Source organism: Pseudophryne corroboree, chromosome 2 (assembly GCF_028390025.1).
Source record: "Pseudophryne corroboree isolate aPseCor3 chromosome 2, aPseCor3.hap2, whole genome shotgun sequence".
NCBI lineage: Eukaryota > Metazoa > Chordata > Amphibia > Anura > Myobatrachidae > Pseudophryne > Pseudophryne corroboree.
In genome coordinates, this window is record NC_086445.1 from 760,363,902 (window position 1) to 760,370,473 (window position 6,572).

The 6,572-nt window shown below is 43.0% G+C and overlaps 1 pseudogene; it reads right to left on the reverse strand.

Moving 5' to 3' along the window:
* Positions 1-1,421: 1,421 nt before the first annotated feature.
* Positions 1,422-1,539, reverse strand: LOC135054318 (5S ribosomal RNA; annotated as a pseudogene).
* Between the last annotated feature and the right edge of the window lie 5,033 nt (positions 1,540-6,572).

Genomic DNA, 6,572 nt, shown 5'->3' on the forward strand with positions numbered 1-6,572 from the left:
GTGCCTCTCCTAGCCTGTAGAAGGTATGTAGATGCTGTGCAAATGGATGGCACTCCCAGGTCAAAATAATGCTCAGAACACGTTACTTGTGTCAACGTTTCAGGGACACTTTTCCATTTTATCAAGACGCGGAAATGGGGGTTATCGGCTGCTACTCTATGTAAGCTGATGTAAGATTTCTATAATATATATATATATATATATATAAGGCTAACGATGATCCTCACCTCTGTCATGCCGCCGATGGACACTGGATGGTATCCTACAGAACTCCTTTTGGTAAACACACCTCCCTATATACACTGCACCCCCCACCATACAGTATACTGCCCCTATATACACTGCACCCCCACCCTCTTCCATATTCTGCACCCCCACCACATACTACCCCTATATACTAGTGATGAGCGAGGTTCGGTTTTACTCGGTTTTACTCGGTTCTCAAAACGGCATTTTATTGGCTATCCAAAACACGTGACATCCGTGAGCCAATAAGATGCCGTTTTGAGAACCGAGTAAAACCGAGTAAAACCGAGTAAAACCGAATCCGCTCATCACTACTATATACACACTGCACCCCGATACCTCTCCATATAGTGCCCCCTATATACAGAGCACCCTCCTCCTCCATATACTGCTCTTGCCCTATACCGCTTACTCTGCACTTCCTCCTCCATATATTATGCTGTAACCCCAGGTTACTTGTCCTCCTGGGAGACTCTGCAACAAGTAGCAACAGTAATCAGGAAACAGATTCAGCAAAGGTTCCAGAAATATCAAAGCCGATGCCTTATCTCGCAGTTCCCTACCAGTGCAGGATTTGGAAGATTTGGAGTCATCCATTGTTCCTACTTCTGTCATACACGCCAGCATAATGCAGGATCTTAAGGAGATTTGTATGGTTCCTGTGTAGTGCAGGAGCCAAAAAGAGAAAGAAAGACTACACGTCTTTTCTGGGGCACTCTTTTGTATTAATTAGTGTAATATTATAATATTAAAAATTAACTTTTATTGAGATTCCTCTTAAAATGTAGAGCTTTGAGGCAAACAAATATATATGAGTGAGTAATGCAAAAGATGGAGTTGCTATATCTTGATTAAGGGATAATCCAACCAATTTCATTAAAGTTGACTGTGTAAGAGAATCCAGATCAACAAAGAAAAGAATAGCCTGCTCCGTTTAAGCAAAATATGTATTCACATATGTGTCTCTCTGGTATTGAAGGTGCTATGGTTCTGAAATTGGTATAATAATTTGTTAGATATAATTTCAGAACGAGTTGTGAGTGTAGTCGTGTGTGATCACTCACTTGGGGTACTAAGAGCAGAGAGAAAATTCTCAATGTAGTACCGCTGGGCTCACCATGTAATATTGACTGGTACCTGGGCTCCAGGTCTACTTGCTTGTAGCAGGATAAAAATACCTGCAGTACCAGGTATTCTCTGGTGGTCTCCCAACCAAGTACTGACCTGGCCCACAGTGCTTGGCTTCCAAGATCAGACGAGGTTGGGCATACTCAGTGTGGTATGACCGCAGGTGATTTATCCTGCTTTATGTTGCCCAGAACAAGGTACGGTGTCTGGTCAAATTGTCGGGAACTCTTATAGTCCGGATATTATGGACTCCAAAAAGTTGGGAGTACAGTAAGGTGAGTAAATGGTGTGGGGGAGGACTATTTAAATTGGTCCTAAACCCCGGTTAATTTGTCAGGAACTCTTATAGTCCAGATATCATGGGCTCCAAAAAATTGGGAGTGCAGTAAGGTGAATAAATGGTGTGGGGGAGGACTATTTCGATTAGTCCTAAACCCCAGTTAAATTTGCTGTAGGATGTAATGCTGTCCCAAACGCTTATTAATGCACTGAATAATTTTAGTTCCTGATCAGTCATAAATTCCCATAATAATATGACGAACTAGGTGCAATAACAGGAAATGTGTAACCTTTTCTTAATATTTTTAGCAAAAGATATTTGCGGTTACCGAAATAATAAAGATGTAAAAGTAGGTTATGGCTTCAAAGAGTGTGGTATTCCTACTGTTTGGTGGAGGGGTCAAAATACCCCCCTTGTTGTAATTGTGGATGGGAGCAGTCACTCTGGATCCAGGGTGTATGGTGAGTGCTGTGGAGAGACACACACGCGCCGGTGTCCGCGGTCCGCCGACCGGAAGTTCGGAAACCGGAAACGGAAGTGACGCGACGTACGTTTCGCTCTTGGAGCTTGTTCACGATTGCCTGCTCTCTGGTCCTCCGTTACTGGCTTATAAGCAGCTGGTGGGTCCTGATAATTGAGGAGTTAATTGCTGTGTTGTTTAATAAACATGCTCAGAAGACGCTGAATTGTAATGTCAAATAGCAAATATACGATCAAAGGTCTAAATGCACTTTGTGAGAAATAGAAAATATATAAAAATATACTGAGTCTGCAAATGGAAAGATTGCAGTATATTTGAGAATAAACCTTTTATTGGGCTAATTACAAGTTCAATTAGGTGTAATTAGGCTTTTGTCAGGTTGCTGGAGGCACTAATTAAATGGGAAAAGACTGATATGGAGATTTATAGGTTAGAGGATGGGTAAATGGGTAAAAATGATAAAAAAGGACATAAGGGTAAATGTAATCCGATTGTAGTTTAAGGATAGGAGTAAAAATTAATTAATCAGGATATATAATCTGTGAAGGAGTGGAAGCTGTGGATGTTATAGGTGTAGAAAAAATTGGTAAATGAAAAGGGTGAGTCGTGATGACTAAATTGGATTGGATGGGTATATTATGGTTGGGAATAGTTGTGTCGCTGTGTCGCTTGCCATTTGGCTAGGCAGGTCACAGGTGATGAAATTGTGAGAATTAGAAGCAAAGGGAAAAAGATAATGGGAAGGAAGGGAAAAATAGAAATGGTGAAGGTGAAATGTAGGTTGGTGCGCTGCAAGGTGGGGGGGAAGGGGGAGGGGGAAAGGGGTAGGTGTGGGTTGGGGGGGGGATGTTGGGTAGGGGAGGGGGGTGGGATTTGGGGGGGGGGTTTAGGTGAATGGGGGGGAAGGAAAATTGGAAGAATGGGAAAGGGGCGCGGGGGGGGGGAAAGTTAGTGGGAAAGGGGGGCAGGGGGGGAAGGGGGGGGAGGGAAAGGGGAAAAAAAAAAGGGGGGGGGGGGAAAGGGTTGGTGAAGGGGGGAGGAATAGAGGAAATGTGGGTGCTATGAACGTGGAGGAACAAGGAGGTGTGAGATTGTAGTTGCTAAGATGTGGTATGGTGTGAGCTGGAGGGAAAATGAACTGGGGCTGGGAGGCTAAGATGGTGTGTGTGGGTGTAGGTATATAGGTGGGATGAAAATGGGGAAGGGGGGGGGAGAGGAGTTGGATGAGATGAGCTGATGGAATGCGGGCAGGTGTGCAAGGTGATGGAGATGACGGGGCTATAATGAGGAGCGGGGCTGTAAAGGGGGGGATTTGGTGGTATGAATGTGGGTGAGGATGTAATGGGCTGGCTGTGAATTGTGGTGTGGGGATGGTGAGTGAAAATAGGGGATGGTGTGGTTTGAGGTGGGAAGGTGAGAAATGGGAAGCTGGCAGGGATTGGGTACTGCATTGAGATGGGTTAAATGGGGTTGAGGAAAGGTTGGGGTTGGGGAGAAGAGGTTGATGAAAAAGTTATTGAGGAAGTTGTAGTAGGATGATGGTCATGATGAGAAAAGGAAGGTGACCAGAAATGACTGATGAATTCACAAGAAAACATTGTAATTGATGTACTCGTTGAGTCCATTGGGAGCCACAGTATTCAAACGAAAAGTCCATTCACTTTCTTTTTTCAGAAGAGTAGTCATGATGTCTCCTCCTCTGATTCCCATTTTTACTTGTTCAAGGCCACAGATTTTGAGATCCTGTGGCGAGCATGCATGTTGTTGTAGAAAGTGTCTGGATACTGAGGTTAATTGTTTCATCCTTTGTTGGTCTTTGTTTGAGTTTCTAATGTTGCTCATGAGTTCAAGGGCTCTCTGCTTGAGCATCCGCGTGGTAATTCCTACATACTTTAAGTTGCACGGACATGATAAGCAGTAGATTACATTTGTGCTTTTGCAGTTAAAGTAGTTCTTGATCTTGATGGTGTCCCCATATCTGTCAGGTATTGTCTGTAGATTAACTATATGCTCACAGATTTTGCAGTTTCCACAGGGGTAGCTACCACTAACTAGTGGATCTCGTGCGGGTCTTGATAAGAAGTGGCTTTTGACCAGATGATCTCGTAAGTTCGGGGAACGTCTCCAACTGAGATCTATCCTGTTTTTAAGTTTCTCTGATAGATCGTTGTCGGATAGTAGGATGGACCAGTGTCTTTGCAAAATAGATTTGATTTCTTTCCATTCATTGCAGAAATTGATGGGTTTAGAGTCCTGGAAGATTAAAGTTTCCCTTGGTGTGTGAAACCCGATTTTTTTGGCTTTTTTGATGGATCTGGTGCTGTAACCGCGTTCTTTCAGTCTCATTGCCAATTCTTTACTTCGAGTGGCAAATACTTGGTCACTAGAGCAATTTCTTCGTAGCCGTAGAAATTCCCCTTTGGGAATATTGGTGATCGTGGGGGGGAAGTGGGAGCTAGTTTGATGTAATAAAGTATTTGTAGATGTTTGTTTGCGGTAAATTTCAGTAGAGAGGAGGTTGCGATCATCTCTATAAATTCTGAGATCCAAAAAGGAAATGCTATCTGGATTGCATTCAAAGGTGAACCTAAGGTTTAAATTGTTGTTGTTCAAATGGTCTATGAAATGATGAAGTTCCTCTGATGTTCCACTCCAGATCAAAAAAATGTCGTCTATGTAACGAGTCCATAAGGCGACATGTTGGATATGTTCGTCCATGTTGTCTGTGAATACATGCTCCCTCTCCCACCAACCCAGGAAGAGGTTCGCATAAGTGGGGGCGCAAGCCGCTCCCATTGCTGTACCCCTCACCTGGGTGTAGAAGAGGTTGTTGAATGTAAAGTAATTCTGGTGTAGTACAAAATGCAAGAGTCGGAGTAGAAAATGGTGGAATTCCGTCATTTCCTCCATTTTTAGAAAATACTCCACAGCTCGTATTCCAAGATCATGTCTGATACTGGTGTATAGGGCCTCCACATCCAGGCTCACCAATATATGTGTCTCATCAAGTTCGATGGTATTGATTTTCCGAAGGACATCAGTGGTGTCTCTGGTGTATGACGGAAGGCTCAACACATGATCTCTCAGGTGTGTATCAATAAAGATACAGGCTTTCTCAAGTAAGCCTCCATTACCTGATACAATTGGTCGGCCTGGAGGGTTGTTGAGATTCTTATGAACCTTTGGTAGTAGATAGAATGTCGGAGTTCTGGAGTTGGCAACTGATAGATATTCATGTTCACCCTTGGTTATGCTGCCAGAGTTAAATGCTTGATTAATTATCTTCATGTATAGTTGCGTGTAATTGGATGTGGGATCAAAAATACTTTTTTTATAGCAAGATTGATCATTTAGTTGTTTATTGGCTTCGTCCAGATACTTTTCCACTGGCCATATTACCACATTCCCCCCTTTATCTGAGGGTTTGATCAGGATATCGGTCCAGGATTGGATTTCTTTGATGGCTTTCTGTTCATCCTTGGACAGATTACAAACTGGTTTTGAGAACTTTCTTTTTTGATATAACTTATCCAGATCCCTAGAGACCAAATTGGTAAAAACCTTGACTTCCGGACAAGTGTTGTCATTTGGGAAAAAGGTAGATTTTTTCTTAAGAAATGTTCTTTTAGATTGAGTGGGTACAGTGGTGTCCATCAGTTCTTCCAGGGCCTCTAGTGCTTCTTCTTCCAGAGATGACAGGTTCGTTGAGGATGGCAGATCCAGAGCGGGGTTTGCTGGTAATGGTTGTCTGGAGAAATACTTAGCAAGTAATAAAAAAAGGATCTTATCATGCGGGTATTATCTGTGCAAGCTCAGACTCCTACTGAGACTCCAGCCAGGCGCCTATTCATTCCCAGTGCTCTTCGGAAGGCCATTTTAGTGCAGTTTCATTCTAATAAGACTGCTGAACATCCGGGGTTTCCCAAGACATTGAAACAATTGACACATGCAGTCAGGTGGCCTTCCATGACTAAGGACACCCGACTCTTTGTTTTTTCTTGTAAGAGATGTGCCCTGAACAAGACAACTCATACAGCACATATGGATCAACTTCTTCCACTGTCTATTCTGAAGAAATATGGATTTTGTAGTGGATTTGCCGTACTCCTCACAGACGACTACCATTTGGGTCACAGTAGATAGGTCTAGTAAAATGACTCATTTTGTGGCTTTACGAAAAATTGGCTTCTACCAAGTAGTTGGCTGGATTGTTTATCCATCATATATTCAGACTTCATGGCCTGCCCCAAGATTTCATGTCCGATAGGGGGTCTCAGTTCATCGCCAGGGTTTGTAGGTCATTTTGTTTGAATCTAGGTATGCATGTGAGTTTGATGTCTGGATACCATCCTCGGTCCAATGGACAGACAGAGCATGTCAATCAGTCTATGGAGAAGTATCTGCTTTGTGTCATTTCCAAGTGCCATAACAATTTAT